Genomic DNA, 25461 nt, shown 5'->3' with positions numbered 1-25461 from the left:
GAACTGCTTTTGTCTACATAAAATACTCCTTAAAATTGAAATTTTTGTGACCCTATTATAAAATATATCTTAATCAGGTAAAAATCTATATTTCTCTTCTTCAGGATCCCCTCACAATTTCTGCAGGGAGGTAACAGGACTGTATAATAAAAGATTAATTTATTGTGGGTATATATGCCTTTGAGCAAACAAATTATGATTTTTGTCTTTTTTATATTACTGTTATCTATTACATTGAATGATTTTATATTCTAAAAATTTTACCTTCTTTGATCATATTATATAATTATTTTTATACTGTGATGAACATGGCTTAGTAATTGGATGTTACAAATTTTTGTTTGTATTGATAAGGGACATGTATCTGTAATAAACAATTTTTTTTTTGAAATTTTTTTCCAATTCTGAATTTTCCATTTCTCTAATCTCAGTACTGATGGTTCTTTTAATTTTACTACCATGAATTTTTCCTTTTTGACAGTCTTTTTCTGTTTTTCAATTGCCTTCATCCCCATGCCCCTATACTACAGATTGTACCCAGGGTTACTCCACCACTAAGATACATCCTCATCTCTTTTATTTGGAGATAGGTTCTCATTAAGTTGCTGAGGCTGGCCTAGAACGTGTGATCCTCCTGCATCCTCCTGAGTAATTGGGATTACTGACATACACCACCATGCCCAGCCTCATTGATCTTCTTAATAGGAAATTTGGTTTCATTTATATTTTGTATTGACTTCCTAATCATGATTCCATTTATTAGTTTTCTAATTCTTATCCATTCTTGTCTTTTCCTTGTACTTTGGGTTTAGTTTCTAGAGGCAATTAGAAGTATTAGTTTCCTAAGATGCAGTGTTATACTTACTGAATTTGTTTCATTTATGTTTTGTAAAGGTATTAACTACTGTAAGTTTCCATTTAAGCATTGATTAGGTTTTATCTCATAAATTTTGCTATTTGGATCTTTATATTCATCTCAAAAACTATATTGTAATCTACAGTGGGAATTTCCCCCTGAATCACTGAGAGTTAATGTGCTTCTTAATTATCAAATATTTTAAAATTTCTTGTTATTTTTTGCTATTGGATTTTAATTAAAATATTCAATGGCTTCAATTTTTTTCATTTTTTTTTTTTAAGTTAAATCATGTTTTATGTCACACTCTAGAAAATACTCTGTAGACTTGCAAAGATTCTGTGTTCTGCTGTCATTGTGAGGAACATTATACAGATATCTATTAAATCTATTTATTTTATTTTATTGTACTATAGTGGATCAAACAATGACTTAATTTCTCCTTCACTTTTTTTTTTGAGAGAGAGAGAGAAATTTTTAATATTTATTTTTTAGTTTTCGGCAAACACAACATCTTAGTTTGTATGTGGTGCTGAGGATCAAACCCGGGCTGCACTCATGCCAGGCGAGCACACTACCGCTTGAGCCACATCCCCAGCCCAATCCTTCACTTTTTTTTTTTTTTTTGTAAGAGAGAGGAGAGAGAGAGAGAGAGAGAGAGAGAGAGAGAGAGAGAGAGAGAGAGAGAGAGAATTTATTTTTTAGTTTTCGGTGGACACAACATCTTTATTTTATTTTATGTGGTGCTGAGGATCGAACCCACCACCCTGAGCATGCCAGGTGAGCACGTTACGGCTTGAGCCACATCCCCAGCCCTTTCCTTCACTTTTGTTGGATATTTTGGCAGCATATATTATTCTTGTTTGACAGTTTACTTCTTAAAATATGTTTAATATATCAACATTTTTACAGTGTATTTTGTGGTTGTAAGTGGACAGAATGCCTTTATTTATTTTTACATGGTGTCAAGGATGGAACCCAGGCCCTCACACATGCTAAGCACGTGCTGTGCCATGGAGCTGCAGCCTTAGCCCACCATCTATGGCTTTTGACCTTGCTTCTAATGAGAAGCTGGCTCAGTCCTACTGATGGCTCGTATATCAACAGTCATTTTGACCTTTATATTTTCAGAATGAATTTTCATTTGTCTCCAACATTTTGACTATAACTTGACATAGATCACTTTGAATTCATCCTATTTGGAGTTTGGTGAGCTTCTTAAATAGTAAGTTCATATTTCTTATTAACTTTATGGAAATTTTAGTCATTATTTTTTTCAAATATTCATTCTATCCCTTCTCTATCCTCTTTTCTGGAACCCATTATGTATATGTGGTTGTGCTAGGCAGTGTCCCACAGGCCACTGAGGATCTGTTCTTTTTTTTTTTTTTTTTTTTTTTGCCACTTTTCCCTGATCCTCAGCCTGAAAAATGTCAGTTGACACAATTACAAATTAACTATTTTTAACTATTTTTTTTTCTGCTACCTAAATGTTCTTGGAGAGACTATTTCATTATAACTATTGTAATTTTCAACTCACAATTTGTTTTTGACTTTTTTTAAGACAACTTTTTTCCTAGCACTGTGTCTGTATAAGTAGTGTGCATGCCTTTATCCTTGTTAAAAATTTCTTTATGGTTATAGTTTGGTATTTGTGTCTTTATTTTCGTATTTGTGTCTTTATTTATATGCAACAACAGGCTAATATAATCACAAAATTGTTTTGACCTTTTAAATGATTTTATTTTTTTTCCATTATTGATACTATCTTTTATATTCTTATCTTCCTTTCTTTTACTTTTTGGTATGATTCATTTTAATGCTTTAAACATAAATGTCATGGGTAAATTAAAGTCTTTGTCAACTAAGTTAACAATTGGATCTGATTCACAAATATTTACACTGGCTGCTTTTTTCCTTGTATAAGTCCATACTGTCCTTTTAAAGATTTGATTTTGACATTAATTTATTGAAAATGGGACATGATAAATAGCACAAGTGGTAACTCTGAAAATCAGGCCCCCCATTTGGGGGTTTCTTTGTTCTATTGGGAGTGGTTGTTTATTGATGTTAACTTGTTTATGACTTTCTTTTCCCAATTCATTGAAGTCTGCATTTTTTATCCTGAGCAGCCACTGAAATTTTGCATGTTTAGCTTGATGATCAGCTTATGACCAGGTGGGAGTTTTCCTAAGTATCTTGAGAAAAGTATACCTTATTGCACTACCCTGTGTCTGTATAAGTAGTGTGCATGCCTTTAGTGTTCTGTGAATTTATAACTCTCTTAATCTTTGTTTCCTACTGGAACTGATCCATACAATTAATGGGAAGGTAAAATGTTACTATCTTTTCTTATTTTTCCTGAGCATGCTCATAGATCTGCAAATGTGTGACTTTTCATATTCCCAGAAATATTTTGAAGGTCTTCAAAGCTCCCACTCTTCTGTTTGATTTTTTGTTCAAGTTAGTATTTTCCCTGGTTAGTATCAATATTTCTAGTAGATTCACTGTTCAATAATTGTTACTGATTTTTTTTTTAAACAAAACACCAGTAGTAAAACTCTTTCCACTGAGTATTAAGTTAAAAAACAAAACGACAGCAAAAAAAAAAAAAAAAAAAAAAAAAAAACTATGATGAGACATTTCCAGTTGAGTTGCAGATGGTTCAAGAAGTAAAAGTTCTCTAGTAACTGGTCTTACCCTTACCCTTCAGTTGGCTTCCAGGCTGCTACTTTTCCTGCTACAAAAGATTTGGACAGAAGGAATGTAGCAATTGAAATTAAAATGCTACAATGTGGACTAAAGATGCAATTCAGTGGCTGAGTACTTGCCTTCCACAAATGAGGCCATGTGTCTGATCCACACATATAAACATACATGAAATTGACAGTTCTTTTTGAGGTCTAATCATTTCTCTGGAATGTTCACTCTTCAGATATTTCCAAATCTTAGGTTAATATCCAGAATTCTGATAACTAATTTTCTTTGGTTTTATGAGAAAACATATTTTCAAAGGTCTTTACTTCATCATCTTGAAATCCTGTCTGCAGAAGAATGATTGCCTCTTGAGCAGTCATTTGAGAATGAATGCATTTGAGCAATGCCTTTTGAATGGGAAGGGCTTCAGGAAATCTTCTGCAGCTATAAAAATTGTTTCATAGTTTGATTTGAATGTTGAATACATGCCTATGTATATGTGAAAAATCTTTGGTTTGCACACTAAGGATTTTGCACTTTATTATATAAATTACATTTTATTAAAATTATAATAAATAATTTTTGTATTGTTTTCTGTACATTAAAATAAGTAGACTGATACAGTATTAGCAAGATACAATCAGATTAATTATATTGGAAACAAATGAACAGTAGAATATCATCAGTAGCTATAAAATTGTATTTTAAAATCTAATAAAAATGACAAATCTCTGGCAAAACTAAAAAAAAAAAAAGGAGAGAGATTAAAATAAGAATTATAAGATTGTGGGCTGGGGATGTGGCTCAAGTGGTAGCGTGCTCACCTGGCATGCATGCGGCTCGGGTTCGATCATCAGCACCACATACAAACAAAGATGTTGTGTCCGCCAAAAACTAAAAAAATAAATATTAAAATTCTCTCTCTCTCTCTCTCTCTCTCTCTCTCTCTCTCTCTCTCTCTTTAAAAAAATTATAAGATTGTACTATTTCAAGTTGGATGAAAACCCTTTTAAACATTTTAGGAATGTACAAATTCCTAGAAAACCCAGGAAGGCAGGTGAAAATCAGAATTTTCCAGCAAGAGTCTTAAAAAAGATGTTTCTGTATAAGAATATATATATATATATATATATATATATATAATATATATATTATATATATATATTATATATATATATAATATATATATAATATATATATATTATATATATATATATATATATGATATAGATATAGATAAACAATAGAACTAAAAATAGAAAGTTTTGCCCTCTGAATTCTCCAAGGATGAAAGCAGAATTTTAAGAATTTAAATTGCCCAAGCAGGAAGCAGGATTTAATGGGTGATTCAGGGTGAAGAAGATATTGTTATCTTCCCGTATGAAGAAAGCACTAGTTTCACAAGAGAGCATGGTGTTGAGGATGAGATCAGATATATTTTAGAGTATGTAATGAAAGTGAAAATTAATCAATGGACCATATACAAAGGTATTGATAATAAATACGGCAGACATTTGAACATAGGAAAATTGTCTCATCAACACCTTTGTACACAGATTTAAAGACTACTCTTTCATGTTACCAACTGCTTTAGTTTGGAAAGAATGAATGCCCAGAGATTGAATAGAAAAATGTCCTATGACATATAAAACTTGGAAGTTTTCTCACACTGAAACAAAAATTTCATATTAAAACTCAGTGCTTTAACACCATTTAATGCTTAAGAGAAATATGTATATGTTTCAAAGTATATTCAGAGGTTACTCTGACAAGAATATACTGATTAAATTTCCTTCATGTATGTCTATTGCAGACTAAATTTTTCACTGTTCAACCCATTATGTAATCACTTAAAGGGGCTTTCATTTCATAATTAACTTCAAATGGCACTTAAGCAAAATAGATGCACATGTTCTGTCTTCTGTTTTTTCCCCCTTGTGTATAATTAGTAAGTGTGTGTAACAAAATGAGGCAAACACAGTTCTATTCAGACTTAAGATAAGGCCATAGGCTAGCTTTCCCAAAGAACGTGTACATTCTCTTCACCATAAAACTTTTCAAATCAATATGCACTTCTGCTTTGCTCAGTTAGGTGGGGATTATAGTATAGTTTTCACAGAATATAAGCGCTGGAAAAAGGAGAGCATATAATAAAACCTTTTCAGGTGTAAGGATATTTCATTTTCAGCAATTCCCCAAAATTATCAATTCAAAAATTGATGAATGGAATATTGCAGAGGCTATTACCAGGGTTTAGTAATGAAGCATGTAAGAAGTAGAATTACTTAGAAATTCTCCCCCTGATTCGAGGGTGAGTAATTATAATGATTATCACCCAAAAGGAAACATTCAAGAGAATCAGCCAGGCATAATTTATCATGTCTAATATTAACTTTAATTTTCTGATACTCATATTCCATAGATTTGGCAGGAAGCATCACTTATATTATGACCTATATCATGATGTCAGAACTGTGCAACAATTAGTTTTAATTCCATTGTTATGGTGGGTTATGGAAAGAGATTCCTAGCCAGCATAACATCTATAGCTATCCATACCAAGTATAAAAGTCTTTTCCACCTAAGTTCATTCATCTTCATCCATCTAGTTTCATAATCAAAAGCTCATCAATTATAGACCCAGATAGAATTTTTTTATTAGTTGTTCAAAACATTACAAAGTTCTTGACATATCATATTTCATACATTTGATTCAAGCAGATTATGAATTTAACTTCACAACTTTCTTTGACACAGACCTATTATCCCATTCACCATGACATTAACCCATTTTATCTCAGAATTGTGCCTCAAATTGAATCACTTGCCTTCCTGCCCAATGTTTCCAATGTGTCATCCAGGATAATATATGCCAGAGCTAGCAATTATTGCAAAACCTCAATGACTTCAAAAAATAAACTACTCTGTCCTGCATGACGAGTTCAGGTTGACTCCATTGCTCTACAATGTTTTAACTCACTGGTTTATGAGATATCCAACTGCAGACATTGGTGGACTTCTGGTAGTAGAAAAGAGAACATTCTGGTTCTTATAGCATCTGCCATTAAGTGCATTTTCCCCTACATTTAAGGAGCCAAAATGTGTCTCAGGGATAACCTTGATTATAAAATGAACTATAACATTTTCTCAGAAATTAACAACAAATGTTGTCAAAAATAATGCAATTAATATAAACTCCCTCAGACATCAGTATTTCATTTCTAAAAGAATTACCTGGCATTCCAAAATATCTACTACTATTCATTATTTTGCATCTCTTCCAGCCTAATCAGTTCTCAAAATTACAGAATACTTCCTCCCATTCAAATGGAGAATCTCACCTCCTTCCAAAGATAACTTACAGTATCCTGAAAGATTTGGAAATTAGCCTTCTCTTCTCCCCTATCTCAATCTCATTCCTTCTTCACTCTCAGTCCAACTCTTTATCTTGGCTTGGTGTATCTATATCTCTATCTACCTCTATATCTGTCTCTGTGTCTCACCCCAAAACCCCCATCCCTATCACCCATTGATTGTCCTATTTTAATGATGCTGGTCTTTTTCCACATTATTTTAAGTTTATAATTATCACTCCACTAGCATGTTCTTCTTGCCCTTATAACTGGATTTCTCTATACTCTCCTGTTCATGTGACTTACTCCTTTCCTTCTTCATCTATCAGAGCAACATCTTTTTCTCAGGAAATGTATCTTGACTTCTCTGTAATGTATCCAGTCTAAAGTGTCTCCTAATTTAGTATCTCTCTTCAACTTTCACAAGCTGTATTTCAATTGAACATTTTCATAAAAATTTCTTTTACTAAATAAAACTAAAATAGTTCAAAAGACTAAAATATGTAAAAGAAACTGTGCTTTTTTGATCAGACACTCTACGTTTAAAGATGAATAATAAAAAAATCCTCTTATTGAATTACTTTATCTTTCCTCAAAGACTTCAAAACCTATATTATAATATATCTGTACCTCTATCTTTTATCATCTTTGACAAATACCTTTGGGATTTTTTTTCACTGTGGATTGAACTCTGGTTTACTTTACCACTGAGCTATATCTTCAGCCCTTCTTATTTTATTTTATTTTTTATTTTGTTACAGGGACTTTCTAGGTTGTTTTGAGCCTCTCAAACTTCCTGAGGCTCACCTCAAAATTGTTATCCCCCTGCCTCAACCTTCTGAGTTGCTGGGATTACAGGTGTGCAACACTGTGCCCAACAAACTTTAAAAATTATTGAATATGGTAAAGTGATTTCTTAAATTTTGCTATTAACAGACGTTCAATATAATTTCAATGTGTTACTTCATGTAAATAATCAGAGCACATGAGGGAAGTGTTATATCTGTTTTACTTAAAATGCTGTGGAGGCCCAGTATTACAAAACAAAAAACTCTTGATTCTATGGTTTGTACTCAAATTTGTGTAATTCTTTTTTTTTAATTTATTTATTTATTCTAATTAGGTATATATGACAGCAGAATGCATTTTGATTCATTGTACACAATTGAAGCACAACTTTTCATTTCTCTGGTTGTACATGATGTAACATCGCTCCATATGTGCAGTCATACATGTACCCAGGGTAATGATGTCCTTCTCATTTCACAGTATTTTTTGCTTGCATCCCCCTCCACTCCCTCCTGTTTGTCCAGTTAAAGCTTGTCCACCCCTACCCCCCATTATAGGACAGCATCCACTTATCAGAGAGAAGATTTGCCTTTTTTTGGGGGGGGTTGGCTTAATTCACTTAGGATGATATTTTCCAACTCTATCCATTTACCTGCAAATGCTATAATTTTATTCTCTTTTAAAGCTGAGTAATATTCCATTGTGTATATATACCACAGTTTTATTTTTATCTATTCATCTATTGAAGGGCATCTAGGTTGCTTCCACAGTTTAGCTATTGTGAATTGAACTGCTATAAACATTGATGTGGCTGCATCACTGCAGTACGCTGATATTAAGTCCTTTGGGTATAGACTGAGGGGTGAGATAGCTGGGTCAAATGGTGGTTCCATTCCAAGTTTTCTAAGGAATCTTCATACTGCTTTCCAGTTTGGTGCAGCAATTTGCAGTCCCACCACCAATGTATAAGTGTGCCTTTTCTCCCACATTCTTGCCAACATTTATTGTTTACAAAATTTGTGTAATTCTAATATTGACAGTCTCTTAAATGACAGGCAAGATTTTTTCTGCTTCCCACAGAGACATTGCGTACTATTTAATATACTTTCATGAAGCTTTTCCTTCATTATCCAGTGATGTGATTCACTATTCTGTTATATATTTTCTTTCAATTCTATATTGCTTTGTCTTTTATTTTTTAGTGTTTCATTTACTTCAATAGATGAAGTTTGATTCTTTCAAAATTCTATATTACTTAATGAAAATTTTGCTATTTTATACACTGTAAAGGTATTTTAATAAATATTTATTCATATAGGTGTTTCCGTAAGTAAACTTTATTTCTTTTTGACCAGACTTGTGTGTATGTGTGTGTGTGTGTTTAATTTTACATAGAGCATTACCTTAAGTGTGTGTGAAACAAATGAATATCCAAATTGTTTCTTTTTAAATTCAGGAATATATATTTTACATAAAAAATATTGAGAATAAGCACATTTATGGTGAGTAAAAATTTTCAATGGATAATAGTCTCCAGGAAAATTTATTTCAAATCAATAATTTCAATTTTTTTGTATTGATAATAGTATTCAGCCAATGAATTGTGTTCTGTCATAAAAATATACTTGATAGAGACAATTTAATTTTACCATTATTGTTAATTTTTTTTGTATTTTATTTTATGAAAGTTCATGTCTTAGCAGTAACCCAGAATCCATGTCCCAGTAAGCTTACATTTGTAATTTCCATCTTTATCCATTACACTAAGTTCAAATAATTGAAATATATTTTTTGCTGGTTAAAATAATTTTTTCATACTGATTATATGGAAAGGAAGTGATTAAACAACCTTATATGTAAGATTAAGTATATTCTAATATATACCATGAAGCATGTACAACAGAAGTTACAAAATATATGGTCAGCAAAAAGGTAAGTATTTTACAGAGCTCAAGAGTGTTGCAAGTGTAGGTGAGGATGTGCATACCACTGGTGGGAATATAAATTAGGATAGCCATTACACAGATCAGTATGACATTTCTCATAGTATTTAAAACAGAGCCACCATGTGAACCAGCATTCCACTTCTATTTATATACATAAAAAGAGTAAAATTATTTGTCAAAAACACATCTGCACTCCTGTTTTTATTATAGCACTACTAACAATAGCCAAGAAGAAGAAACTGTCTAAGTGTTCATCAACAAATGCAAGGCTAATGAAAATGTGGTGCATATTCATAGAGGAATACTATTCAGCCATAAAAATTAGTGAAATCCAGTCATTTGCAACAACATGGATGGAAATAGAGATCATAATGTTAAGTAAATCAGGCTCAGAAGGATTACATACAACAACTCATGAGGATTCTGGAAGGTTGATCTCCTGGGAAGTGAAGTAGATTGGTAGTTATTAGAGGGCAGGAGAGCAGTGGGAAGGGAGCAATGTGGGAAGATTGAACAATGAGGGCCCTGTTACACTTAAATAAAGATAAGAAGTTTAAGTGTGCTACTGCACAGAGGAGTGATTATAGATACTATTATCTACTTTATATCTCAGACAGCTAAAAAAAATATAAATGCTTTTACTAGAAAGAAGTGGTAAATGTTTGAGAAGATATATTTAACCCTATTTAAACATTAAACAATTAAACATCACATGATATTCCAATAATATGTCCAATTTTTGGTCCTATTAAAATAAAATTTAACTTAAGGAAGACTCATTAAAAATAAATTTAGCTTAAGAAAGAATGACAACTGTTCTCAGAATAATAACACCAAGGTAGAAATAGATCTATTTTTTTTTTCTTTTTAAATAAATAAATTTTAAATGTTCACTGTTCATTCTTATACTAAATCACATATGATAGAAAAAGAGACTTGGTCATTTGATCTTCTTTTACTTGTCAAATACAGGAATATAAAATGTCCCAAAATCTCATTTTCTTCAATACAAACTAAATATCAATATAAAATAATTTTAATATCAACTTTAAAAGATTTTATAAATATGCAATAATAGTGTGCCAATATTCCTACTATCACCAATAAAAACAAACATTTTTGATCATTTATCAATTAATTGCCTTTATTGCTTCATCACACATACCATATGCCCTTATTTCCCTTTATTCTAGCTCATTAGGCTGAAGAACCCAAGCCCTGTAGAGGCCAAGTTGATATGTAACACTTTATCTTTTGAGTAGTTTTGAATGTATATAGTTGAAGACTTTGCTCTTAACCACAATGTATAAGCAATATATACTATATCAATACTCCCCATTAGGAGTCTGATAAAATGTCTGTCACTTATCCTAGATAAACAGAAGCTGAAGTATGCATATGATACAAAAGAGGCAGCAAGCACTTGTGCAGAGCTCCTAAAGCCCAGGGAAGTGCAGCTGCGGTAATACAAACCAATTAGGAGGATCTTTCTCTTCACACTCTGGCAACAAAGATTTCCAAGTGTATGGGAAATTACAAGGGATGCATTTATTCCATTTACCAAATAAAAACTGTAATCTTGTCTTCTAGTATAGAAAGATTCAATAATAATACCTCATTCTACAAATGCCAAGCATTACTTTTTCCACAATTATAGTATAGACTCTTCCTTTCCTAAACGTCCATTTGTGGGTTTTATGTACCAACCAATCAAGACTATTTACTTCATTTAGAACTTCTCCTGCCAAAAAAGCAATTTGGTGTATAACAGGCTCCAGTCTGGGAAGACATCCAAAAGAAGCTGTTCAGGTGAGTAACACTGTGATTTACATGCAGGTGCAAAACATAAACTTAGAAATACTTTAAAAAGGCCAACTGAAGATATGAAGCAGAATTGAGTTAACTAGAAAGGAATATCATTTTTCTTCTGGGGTTTCAATACTCTGAAAATATTATGTATTTTATTATCATTATTATTTTTACATTTATAATAATGCATCTTCTTTGGAAGTTTGCTTATGCATTTTATTTTTAGGGGAACAATATGAAACTAATGACTCATGTACACACAGAATCGTATGGTTAACAATCCTAGTGGAGTAGAATAGAGATTTTTCCTCCCTGATTAAAAAGAGAATAACTCCATCGGGATGCCTGATATGCCTGGAGATAAAATGTGCTTCATTTTTCTGCTTTAGTTTTCTCAGACTTTCCTACAATTAAGCTATGTTTTATTTATTTATATGTAAAAGTTGAACTATATAAAGCAACCATGTAAAGAATACAAGGAAATTAAAAGAATAGGCCATACATTTTGCACAGTTTAAAGCTGACTACAAGTACATCTACAGGATTATTCCTGGGTCATTATATAAGTTAAAACAAAATTATAAACCAATGAACTCTAAAATAAAGGATTGAATTCTAGCATGAGTGTGACAGAGGTTTCACATATTTCCTCACTTTGCCTTGGATAATTGTCTTCAGTAATAGACCAGCTAACAGCTGCAGCTAAGATTCAGGAGACGCATTCAAATGGTAGGAAAACTGACAAAAACATCAATGTGTGTATTTTAGTTCCAGCACTACTAAAAAAAAAAAAAAAAAAAAAAACATGAGAGCTCTATACCTTGATTTTCTTATAGAAAATAATTACTGATCTGACTACCTTTCAAATTTGTTTTTTTAGAGTCAAATGTTGTAATAATTATAAAACTTTAAAAAAATCATAAATGACTTTTATGGAGAAAAAGAGGAAATAATTTATAATTATTTAATTAAAAAATAATGATTTTTCAGGATGTTATTAGCAAATATCTTAGATACTCCCAACACTGTGACCTTAAGAATAGATGTGAATGATTTAACAGTGGTTCTAAAACATCTCACAAAATATGATCTAATCATTCCCAGATATGAACCAAATCCATATGCATGTGTGGTTCTGTATATACACTGTTACATTCCAAGTATTTGGTTTGAATACTATAACTATTTCTCTAATCAATAGGTAAATATTGATCAGTCATACTTTTCTACTGTATCAGGTAGATTTCTACATTTATAATTAGCCATATTTGAAGCTGTATTTTCTTTCAGGCTCATATCAAAGTCTGTGACTTTGAATAAGGCATATAGCTGCTGGAGTTCCACTTTCTTCATGTATGATAGCTAGTATAAAAGGATTAAAGGAAAGATGTAAGAGATAAGAAATTTACGAGAGCTAAGGAAAGAATATTTCAGAAGAAAATGAAGGGGCTAGAAATTAAACCCACACAAACTATTAATACATTGCTTTATAAAAATCTGTTGAATAGTATCTGTTTGTCTTACTTGATGAAGAGAAATAGGAAATACATTCTATGGTGAAAATCACCATCATCAATGAATACATTTATTTTAATTCTCTTCTACAAGTAACTCAATCAAATATAGTTGAGTATATATTTATGTTCCTTTGAATTCATCTCATATGATTTGAAATTATTGCTCAGCTTTACTAATTAATCATTAATTACTGAAAGAGAGAGAGAGAGAGAGAGAGAGAGAGAGAGAGAGAGAGAGAGATATGATGGTTGGTAGCTTTATTGGTTCCAGGGACAAAATATAAACCCCAAGGCTCACCTCAAATGATATCTTTCAGTCACACCCTGTTTGCCTATAATTACCACCCATTTAATTTATTCAAGTGTACTAATTTAGTCATTAGGTTATAGCTCTCATAATCTAATCATTTAGCCTTTGAACATTCTTGCTGTCTTACACATGAGCTTTTAGGGGATACCTCATATTCAAACCATACCATGGAGCCTGGATACAAGACAACTTTAGGTATACAGCCAAGCATAATAAACCTATCTGTCAAGGCACTTGTGTGCAAGATTTCTCCTGAATAGTGTAACGAGTGGTTTTGGTTGCACATTCAGTGTCAAAACTCAAATTCCTTTGTGGAATTGGGCTATTTCCCAGACTATTTCCAAATGGACTAGAAACACCATCAGTAGATCTTCCACATGGATGCAGGTATGCACTCTCAAAAGGTATGAACAAAATACTTTATCTAAATCTCTAATTCTTAGACTTGATAATTTTTAAAAAATAATTCTCCTATAGTGTAAAGTATTTGCATTTTAGTGCTTATTCAAATAATCCTAAATATGGTCTATAAGAAATAGCTCATAATGTCACTAGAAAAATTGTTATTGGCAAATATTAAGTAAAAGTTGCTGAAATAAAAGGAAAGGCTTGTCACCATGATAAAATATATTAGCAATAGCTACTCAGGTAATGTTGGGTATCTTAGAAAAAAAGATGTGCTCATAAATAGCCATACTATCAAAAGGACAAAAAAGATTCAATGCAATACCTACTAAAATTCCAATAACATTCTTCATAGAAATAAAAAAAATGATCATAAAAATCATCTGGAAATGTAAGAGGCTTATAATAGCCAAAGCAATTATTAGCAAGAAAGTGAAGCAAGAGGCATCACAATCCCAGACCATAAATCATGTTACAGAGCTCTACTAACAAAAACAGTATGGTATTGGAACCAAAACAGGGCAAGAAGGCAAATGGAACAGAATAGATGACAAAGAGACAAATCCATGATATTACATTTTTTTCACACTAGGAAAAGGTGCAAAAATCATAAATTGGAGTAAAGTTAGCCTCCTTAACAAATGGTGCTGGGAAAACTGGAAATCAATACATAGTAGAATTAAATTTATCCTTCATCTCTCACCCTGCTTAAAACTCAACTCGAAGTAGATCAATACCAGAAAATCTGTGCATACTCAAAGAAAATCCCACATATTGGCTCAGGAACTGACTTTCTTAACAAGACTATGAAAGCATAAGAAATGAAAACAACAATCAATAAATGGAATTACATCAAACTAAAACTATTCTTCACAACAAAGGAAACAAGAACTGAAGTGAGAGCTTATGGAATGGAAGAAAATCTTTGCCACTGGCAGCTCAGATAGAGCATCAATCTCCAGGATATATAAAGAACTCAGAAACTTAGCAAGCACCAAAAAACCCAAATAACTCAATCAGCAAATGAACAACAGAACTGAACAGACATTTCTCAAAATAAGAATTATGAATGATCAAAAACTATATGAAAAAATGTTCAGCATCTCTAACAATTACAGAAATACAAATCAAAACTAGACCAACACTCCATCTCACTCCTGTCAGAATGGCAGTTATCAAGAATACAAGTAACAAGAAATGTTAGTGAGGATGTGGGGGAAAGGGTATATTCATATATTTCTGATGAGATTGAAAATTGGTGCCAGCCCTCTGGAGAGAATTATAGTGATTCTTCAAAAAAGTCGAAATGGAAGCACTATTTGACCAGTTATCTACTCCTCAAAATATACCCAAAGAACTTAAAATCAGCATACTACAGTGACACAACTACATCAATGTTTACAGCACTGAATTTACAATAGTACACTATGGACCCAAACTTTATGATTGGCAGATCAATTCATGAAGAAAATGTGGTTTACATATACAATGGAGTATTACTCAGCCGATAAGAAGAATGACTTCATGACATTCGAAAATAAATGAATGGATCTGGAGACTATCATGCTAAGTGAAATAAGCCAATCCCACAAAACCAACAGCCAAATGTTTTCACTGACATGTGGAAGCTAATTCACAATAAGTGGAGAGAGGAATTACAGATATTCACTAGACTAGACAAAGGATACAGGGAGAAAGGAAAGGAAAGACAGTAGAATAAATCCAAAATAATTTTTGTATGTACATGAATACACCATAGTGAATCCCATCATTGTATACATCCATAAGAATGGGGTCATATTTAAATATAGATATATTCTATACTTGCATAGTTACATAAAATTGGATTCTACTGTCATCTATAACTAAAATGAACATAAATAAAGATACATTTGCAAACAGAGGCTGGAATTTCAACTGGGTCCAGAAGCAATTGAATATAAAGAAGCAAAAAAGATATATATTATACATAAATAAATCAAAATGTTTCTATCTTCAAAAATAGACACTTCTTCATATTACCATCATTTGTCTTATTGATCTACATAATCAAGAAATGCATATATTTAATATTACTATATATGTATATAAATATGTATATATATATATATATATATATTTATATATATACTAAATAGAATATATATATATATATATATATATAGTCATTTATTTATTTCTTATGGCAAATGGCTACTTTCTATAGTCACTAAACATTACATGAAATGTTTGTATTTTATTAATAGTAAACAAAAAAAAAACCCAAATTACCAGTAAATAAATTTGCCAAATTAAAAATTTTCACTTAAAAGAATTTATAATACAAAGTAAAATTATCCATAAACAGCACACACTTCCAAAATAAGCACTTCATTATATATACTATGTGCTTTTTCAATGTTTTATTTTATGTACATACACATATAGTAGTCACTTAGGCAACTAATATGGGTTATTACTATCACTGATGAAAATCAATTTTTCAAACATTTTTTAATGTATGTGAATATAGAGTTGCTTATATATGCTTTACCATTAAACATTTAAATAGAGAAAATGCATTGTTGAAGTGTATGCATCTCACAAACAAAGGGGTATTGACAAATTTACCTTCAAGCATATATGAGTGATTATAAATCTCATTAAATCTGTTAGAGATTATGTGGTCATTATTTATATTTAACAATTTTTTATCTTTTTAAATTAATGATAAAGCATTAACTTGATTGCATATATTTTAAAGTTACTTTTGCTTCCTTGATTATGATTAAAATCAAATTTTCTTTTCTAATATAAATTTAATTTTAATATTCCATAAATGTAAGTATATATATATACATATATTATAATATATATTATATATTATTCTGTAATATTTGTGCTAGTTTTTGGCTGTGGACATTGTTTTCTATGTGGCACAAAAAAATATACAACAATGATCTTAATGTATTAGCACTGTTATAACAAATTTAAATAAAAATGATCTAGTACCAAAAAGTGAAATGCCTAATATATGAAAAAAGTGTGCTGAAATCATTGGTCAAAATATGCAAAATGGTAATGAAAGAACTTAAGTTGATCTAAATAATCAAAGAGATTTACTATGTTCATGTGTTAGAACATTCAATATTGCATTTTTATTATTTAATTATCCATAGTTTTATTTTTAGATTTGGTGCAACTCAAAGTGTCAATTAGTGGAGTAAAAATTAATTCAGAAAAAATGAAATTATGATAACCCAAGCAATGATTCGAAAGAAAGAAGTCAAAATACTGAGATTAATCAATAAGAAGTTTCAATAACTAAGTCATTTAGGTGGTAAATAAAACAGCCATAGTAATTAACACAGTATATCACTGGTGAAAGGACAAATCAATAAAGCAGAATAGAGAACCCAAAACAGTCTTCCCAAATAAAGACACTTGATTTAACAAAATACAGAACCAATTAATTGAAGAAACTTTAGTCTCTTACCTGAAACTAACAGATCTTCACATGGGAAAATATTAATTTATAACATCATTTCATGTCTTATCAAAATGGATTGAATGGACCACAGACTAATTGTAAATTTATGAAACATATGGAGAAAACACAGAAGAAAATCTTTGTGACCTGGGGTTTTACAATGAGTTTCTAGATAGTCTCTGTTTCAAGGATATTGGTTTAATTCAAAATTATTATGGCTAACACACCAACAGTAGCAAATTACCAAATTCTAATTAACTCAACCAGTATAAACTCTTCATTTTTTAAAATAGAAACATAGTATTTAACCACTCTTTTTCATAATAATATTAACCTACAAGTAGGTACAAAACCCAGTCTACTCATAAAACTAAATAGAATATAACAGTGATAATTAATGCATCAGCATTACCTTATCAACAAGTAAAAATCTAATAACAATAAAGTTCAGTGAAAAAAGAAGACTGCACAGAATACATGAAGTATTTCAAAGTTAATATACTCAGTAATAATGGAATAATTTCATATAGAAATGAATATCAAGTTAATGTGCATATATATATATGTGTGTGTGTGTATATATGTATATTATATAATATATATATATACATTTATATATGTACATTTGTATAGGATATGTGTGTGTGTGTATATATGTTATTATATAATATACATATATACACACACACACATATCCTATACAAATGTACAACATGCATGGGAATAAATCGTGAAACCTTTATAACCGTATCTCTTTGAGGGAAAAATGTGTTCAGTGAAAATGAGGGCTTCTATTTTATTAGTGATATTTTGTTCCTTAAGCTGGAGTAAAGGTACATTATCTCTGTACTAAAATATTCTGTATAATTTGTGTTTAAAATATATTACATGTGATCAATTTCTGATACTTCACATTTAGCATTACACATTAATACTATTTAGCATAGGATATAATGTTCTCTAAGACAGACATAGTTATTGATTGCTCATAACTCTAGGAGAGTATTCGGGAGCATGTTTAGATGACCTCTTAGAGGAACACAATTTAGTCCAAGTTAAAGGAAGTGAGTACACAAGAGGATGTTCAAATAAGAGAACATGTGTATGCTTGGATGAAAATGATGCATGAGTCATTCTCATTTATGAATTATTTGGTAACATCCTCATATAATGATGCTGAGTTTGGCCATGGAATAGTGTTGCTGTATTTGGGGTCTTCCTATCATCAGGTAATCCAGCCTGGGCAGGCCTCATTCATCAATTGATAATGCCCTGCTGATAGATGGTTTTGTTACTGCTGGTCAGCTGAGCACTAATGCATGATTGAGCCCAGCCCAAATCAGCAGAATGTATCATCAGAATCCAACTGAGTTGACAAGCCACAAAATCGTGAGCTAAAAACAATGGAGGTTGTTTTAAGACACTTGATTTTGGGGAAAAAAATGTTTGAAACTGAAAAACCGTTATGTACTAAATGCTAACTGATATAATATGAAATAATGAATTAATGCAAGGATTGATGCCAGATATATTCCTGGCTCCCCCTTTTTTTGGTCCTGGGGATTGAACCCAGGTCCCCAAATGTTAGACAAGTAAGTGCTGTACTACTGAGTGACATTCTTGTTCCTGCCAGCTCTAGTTCTATACAGTACATAGAGTATTTTAAAAGTATATTCTATATTTAGAAATAATATAAAAAGATGCATTAAATCAGAAACTTTCATTAACTTATTTGAATCTGAGTAATTTGTTTTTATTTTTGTGGGTTTTTTGTTGTTGTTGTTGTTGCTGTTTTGGGGGATGTACCAGATATAGAACCCAGGTACCCTCAACCATTGAGCCACATCCCCAGCCTTATTTTGTATTTTATTCAGAGACAAGGTCTCACTGAGTTGCTTAGTGCCTCGCCATTGCTGAGGCTGGTTTTGAACCTGCGATCCTCCTGTATTGGTCTCCGGAGCACCTGATATTACAGTCATGCACCACCATGCCTGGCTGAATTTTAGTAATTTGTAAATTGCATTTTAGTCTTGTATAAGACAAACTCATTTCTGCTTGCTGACATATGCATCAAAATCTTCCATTCATTGACCTATTACATTTTTTTTCTTAGAAAAAATAATGTCCAGGCTCTTTAACAATTCACGACATTTAACAGCAAAGTAATGTTTGAGAAGGGTTTTTAGGAGTTGAGGGTTCTGGAATATTATGAAGAAATGTTGCTGTCCTGCTTTATTATGAATACATCACATAGCCTAGATTGGTGGCTCACATGTGTAATCCCAGGTGCTCTGTACGCTGAGGCAGGAGGATAGAAACTTCAAAGCCAGTCTCAGCAGCAGTGAGGTGTTAAGCAGCTCAGTGAGACACCATCTCTACATAAAATACAAGATAGGGCTGGGGATGTGGCTCAGCGGTCTAACACCCCTGAATTCAATCCCCAATACTCACCAAAAAATAAAAAAAATATAATAAATGGATAACATAGTTTTATAAATGGGAAATTTCTGGCTGCTACACCAGTACCAAAACCAGTGGAATGACACATCTTTCTTTAGAGTTTATTTCCTTTCCTGTTGTCCCTTCAATTCCACAGAAATTCACCAAAAAAAAAAAAAAAAAACATTAGGAACTAGATTAGGATCTGGTGTTCCCTCTGGATAGGAGAGGGAGTGAAGGGAAGGTCACCCCTGAGTTTCCAGTCTTTCCTCTTCTCCTTGAGGCGGTATTCTGTATTCTCTTCAGTATTCTCCTCCTTGTCCTCCCCTTCAGGTAGCTTCTCATAAGCCTTTTGTGAAGGTGACCACCAATCCATCTCAGGTAGATAGTTCAGAAGCAAGAGTGCTGGCATCACCCTCCAGGCCAAGGAGTATCCTCAAGCCACTATGTGATAGGATTTGAACCAGAGTCTGAGCTGTGGTAGCAGATCATATCCTACTGTTCCAGCATCACGAGTGTGTGTACTCTGAAGCTGCCACTCTCACAGGGGACAGTGATATCCACTGATCCTGGAAGGAACAGTCTTGCAGCCAGAATCTGCAAGCAATGCCTGTAGGTCACAATTAGTACCAGAGGTTGTCTGGTGGGGATATCCATCACAGTGCCCAAGTAGGTCAAGGATCCACAATGTGAGGGGCTTAAGGTCCGAAAAACAAATCCTCAAATCCTTCAGCAATCTGATGAGAATGCTAACTGTGGAACAAGAAGCATATTCCTCAAACCAGTGAGCAAGCGGGATTGCTGCTAAAGCATTCTGTAATACCTTTTCTTTTCTTCAAAGAGAAAAATGCATAGATCGAAAACATAAGTAGATGCTATTCGTGTATAACGAAATTGCTGAAGTGAACGAGGCTGACCTCATCGAGTATTGGTGAAGTTAGAAAGTCACTGTAACCTGGGACATGGTTGGTGGGAGTTTAAATTGTGGGAACTGCTTTGGAAAATTATTTCATAGTATACTTAAAAACTGAACATAAACATACCTTATTATCTGTCAATGTTCTAACTAAAAAAGAATTTAGATATTCTTTTTTTTTATTGGTTGTTCAAAACATTACAAAGCTCATGACATATCATCTTCCATACATTTGATTCAAGTGGGTTATGAACTCCCATTTTTTACCCCAAATACAAGTTGCAGAATCACATCGGTTACACATCCACATTTTTACATAATACCATATTAATGACTGTTGTATTCTGCTACCTTTCCTATCCCCTACTATCCCCCCTCCCCTTCCCTCTCATCTTCCTGAACAGACACTTCTCAGAGGAGGACATACAATCAATCAATAAGTACATGAAAAAATGCTCACCATCTCTAGCTGTCAGAGAAATGCAAATCAAAACCACCCTAAGATACCATCTCACTCCAGTAAGATTGGCAGCCATTATGAAGTCAAGCAACAATAAGTGCTGGCGAGGATGTGGGGAAAAGGGTACACTTGTACATTGCTGGTGGAACTGCAAACTGGTGCGGCCAATATGGAAAGCAGTATGGAGATTCCTAGGAAAGCTGGGAATGGAACCACCATTTGACCCAGCTATCGCCCTTCTCGGTCTATTCCCTGAGGACCTTAAAAGAGCATACTATAGGGATACTGCCACATCAATGATCATAGCAGCACAATTCACAATAGCTAGACTTTGGAATCAACCTAGATGCCCTTCAATAGATGAATGGATTAAAAATCTGTGGCATTTATACACAATGGAGTATTACGCAGCGCTAAAAAATTACAAAATCATGGATTTTGCAGGGAAATGGATGGCATTAGAGCAGATTATGCTAAGTGAAGCTAGCCAATCCTTAAAAAACAAATGCCAAATGTCTTCTTTGATATAAAGAGAGCAACTAAGATCAGAACAGGGAAGAAGAGCATGAGGAAAAGATTAACATTAAACAGAGACGAGTGGGGGGAGAGAAAGGGAGAGAGAAGGGAAACTATGGAAATGGAAGGAGACCCTCATTGTTACACAAAATTACATATAAGAGTTTGTGAGGGGAAAGGGGAAAAAAAAAAACAAGGGAGAGAATTAAACAACAGTAGATGGGGTAGAGAGGGAATTTAGATATTCTCCAAGACACAGGCACATGCATGTTTACAACAGCATAATTCCTAAGTGGAAAATACTTAAACACTCATTGATTATAGAAAAATCCTATCATTTATAAAATCACGAGTGCAGATGCAAACAATAGCTGGATGAATTTAAAAAATGAACACACCAAAAACTATAATGTTGAAAGTAGCCAAGCACAGAAGTGGAGTATAAAAATTAATATACATTAATAAATAAAAAGAAAATTGATAGACTTAAATGTCAGAATATTAGCTATACCCATATGCAGTAATCATTAACATGGTTCTCCCAGGGAGATTTAAATGTTGATATTTTATGTATTAATTAAGATGTCATGATAATATAGGTTAATTATGGAAAAATACATGGAGCTATATACATTTAACATTTGTTCAGATTTTTTTTTGTAGTTAAAAAAGTCCATGGAAATTATCAACACCCATCTCCTGATGTTGTTATTTTATTGTTATTATTGTTATTGTTATTGTGGTTTTTTATTCTTTTTCTTTTGACAACATTTGCAACACTCAAATTTGGTCAAAGAGAACAAATTACCACTGATTTGAAATTAAATCTCTACATTGCAAAAAATGAAGTAAGAATACAAATAATAGGGCAGAGAGAGGAAGAAGAGTGCCATGTGGACTACTGTAGGGATGTTTCTTCTGTGTCCAGATATTGACAAGTGTATATTTCTACATGTGAAATAAATCTCAATATAATAGAAGAAATATCAAGTCAGGATATACATGTGTAGTCCTTTCAAAAGTATTTCTTCCTTGCTTTTAGACTTACACAAAATAAGCCTATTTCTTATAATGTTGTCATAAGTAAAACATTCATCTTTTTATTTGAGTTGCAAGATGATTTCATAATTCAGTACAAATACAAATAAAATCTGAAAAATATCCTGCACATGTTCTGTGACTCTATTATTTGCTTTCTTGTTTGTTTTGTTAAATAAATATAAATGCTTTAAGAATCAACATGAAATAAGATGAAGTGAGAATAAAATGATTAGTTAAACATGTAAAAGCTACATAATATTTTTCCTTAGGTCAAAAATTAAAAACATATACTTCTGAAACTAACTTATTTTCTGATGTTGGTAAAATTCAGGGTAGGCAAATGTTGGACAATCAATCCTGGAAGACAAAACAGATATAAGCAGGCATTATTCATCCTTAGCTTGTGCTTAACATAAAAATGTTCAGGTAATTAAAAGACATTTCTGTCCTTTTTGTTTAGCCATGATCTGATTTTGTAAACATTGAGCTTACACGTAAGAAACTTGAGAAAGTACAACCATAGCAATGTCAAGGCATAGAACTTACATTATACAATTCTGTCTGTTCTTTCTCTAGATGTCGGTGTCCCTCATCTGCCCTTTGGCTGTTAATGTGTGAAACATTTATTTTTGTTCCATAAACCCTTTAAATAAAAATCCATTTAACCCAGTCATCTGAAGCATAACATATGCTTTTTCAGGGTTATCAAAATATCTTACTCTTCTTTTAAAGTCTTGTAACTATGCAATTTCAGCTTTGGGCTTTCTTCCAAACAGGACTGAAATAGAATTGCAGTTGCACAATAAACAAGAGTTGCTAATTGCCAATTTTGTAGAATTTCTTACAAAAAAAGGAATATCACTTCAAAATGTGTTGGATGGAACTTTTTCCTCTCTATTCATCTTGTTTCTGATAACTCAGGACTATTTCTTTGCACTTGTGCATTTGAATTTTGCCTATGTTTTGAAAGACAATTTTCTTTGTTTAATTTCTCTTCACTAAATGCATTTTCTGTCTTTCTATTCTAGAGTTATAAATGTGGCAATTTTCAAACTTTGTAATTTTTCTTCACAACATTATGCTTACGTTTTCATCTTCAAACAGAAATTGAGTAAAATTCATAAAAGGCATGATTAAAGCAAATGACATTAACAATGCACTCAAAAGAGTTCCTGCTTCCAGTTTTCACCAGTGTGTTGATGTTGTTCTTCTTTATTTACATTAGCTCATCTGGACTCCTGTGTGCTTGATTTTAAAATGAAGAGTTATCTTTTAAAATGACAAACTGCTAGTGATTAAATAAATCATGTTCACTTCTTATTAAAGATAGTTTTTATATTAAAAATTGCTTCCTCCTATGATTCCCAACAAAAATTAGGAGAAACAAGAATGTACACATAATTAGCTATATATTAAGAACATGGGGAGGGAATGATTATTAATAAGATTATTTGAACATGACATTGATAATTATCTTAATTTTTTCTTAAGAGCTTTATGAAACAATTCTATGCTATATACTGAATAGTTCTTTTAATGTAAAATATCCCAAACCAATTTCTCTATTGGTTTTCCCAGAACACAGAATTATTATAGGTTGTTGAACTACCAGGCTGTCACTGAACTCAAAGTTCTCTGCATGTAATCCTTTCCCTTCAACACTTAAATTTTCTCTTGTATTTTTTATCTAAGTTTATGAGTCGTTTTTAAAACCCTTGATTCCTCAAACTAGGTAAAATTCCTTTGTCATATGTTTCTGTATCTCCTATGAGCTTTACAGTTAATAAGTAGATACATAAATATAGTTTTAGATAAATTTATTACATGATAGATCTGCAATTGATGTGAGCTATGAAGTGATAGATTATGGATAGCAGGACTAAAGGGAGAGTTATTATAGAAAGTAGTTTCTTATGCATGTGGAAGTATAAATATCTTAAAAACTAAGCCCTAAAATAAGGAGGCAAAATTCTGAGGCAGTTTATGCCCAAGGTGGCTTGAGACTTATTTGAATAAAGCAAGTTTTGGATCAAGAAGTAGATATCCACACGCAAATGAGTAAAAGGACTCTGTTGGAGTGATATGGATGCCAAGGTCAGCTTGATCAGCTCCAGGAAGCCATAACTGGAGAAGGTTCTGTAGTGTTGCATGACCAGTATCTACTTCTCTTCCAAGCCAGAGAAGCAAAGCCAGAGATTAGCTTAGAATTTTAATGGAGAAGAGGAAATGTTGGAGGTTGGACTTGTGGGGCCTGCCAATACCTCTTGCTGCCTTAAAGCAAAGTTTATGGCATAGCTCCTGATTATGCAAAACTGAGCCAAGAATCATTACCTTTCCAGAGGCTATATTCCAGGTAGATGCCATTTTGATAATGCAAAAACATGAAGTGAAACAGTGAAGTGAGGATTGACATAAATATAAATATGGTATAGAATATATAAGAGCTAGTCTTTAAAAGTGAATAGTGAGGATTATATGGAAGCTCTGTCAGGACAAAAAGAGGCATTTGCCATTCTTGAATACAGGTGAAATGTGGGAGTCTATAAACAGCTCCTAACCAAGAGGCCTGCCAAGGAGATGGTGTCCTTAAGGACCTGTCAGATGTCAATTAGAGCAGTGGTAGGGAAATGTTCACAGAAAAACTGAGGATAATGGAGGACATTGCTAATGGCATCTTATCAATTAGAGACAGTACACAACAGATGGTTTTACAGGGTGGGAAAAGGTACAGAATTAAGATAGATTAGTAAGGAGGCACAGCAGAATCTAAATGCATAGACAACTATTATTTGGAACCACTATTTGGTATATTTGAAATTCCAGTGTTGTTGGGGTGAATAAAATACTTTTTAATGATAATATATTCTCTCATCTTCTAGAGGAGTGGTTTTGATCAAGAAAACAACACCTGGGATATTCAGTGTTTAATCATAATCAG

At 32.4% G+C, this 25461-nt stretch overlaps 1 pseudogene; it reads right to left on the bottom strand.

Moving 5' to 3' along the window:
- Positions 1-19835: 19835 nt before the first annotated feature.
- Positions 19836-20512, bottom strand: LOC114093437 (interleukin enhancer-binding factor 2 pseudogene; annotated as a pseudogene).
- Positions 20513-25461: the final 4949 nt, after the last annotated feature.

This window comes from Marmota flaviventris, chromosome 5 (genome assembly GCF_047511675.1).
Source record: "Marmota flaviventris isolate mMarFla1 chromosome 5, mMarFla1.hap1, whole genome shotgun sequence".
Taxonomy (NCBI): Eukaryota; Metazoa; Chordata; class Mammalia; order Rodentia; family Sciuridae; genus Marmota; species Marmota flaviventris.
This window is presented reverse-complemented; position numbering and strand designations above follow the sequence as displayed.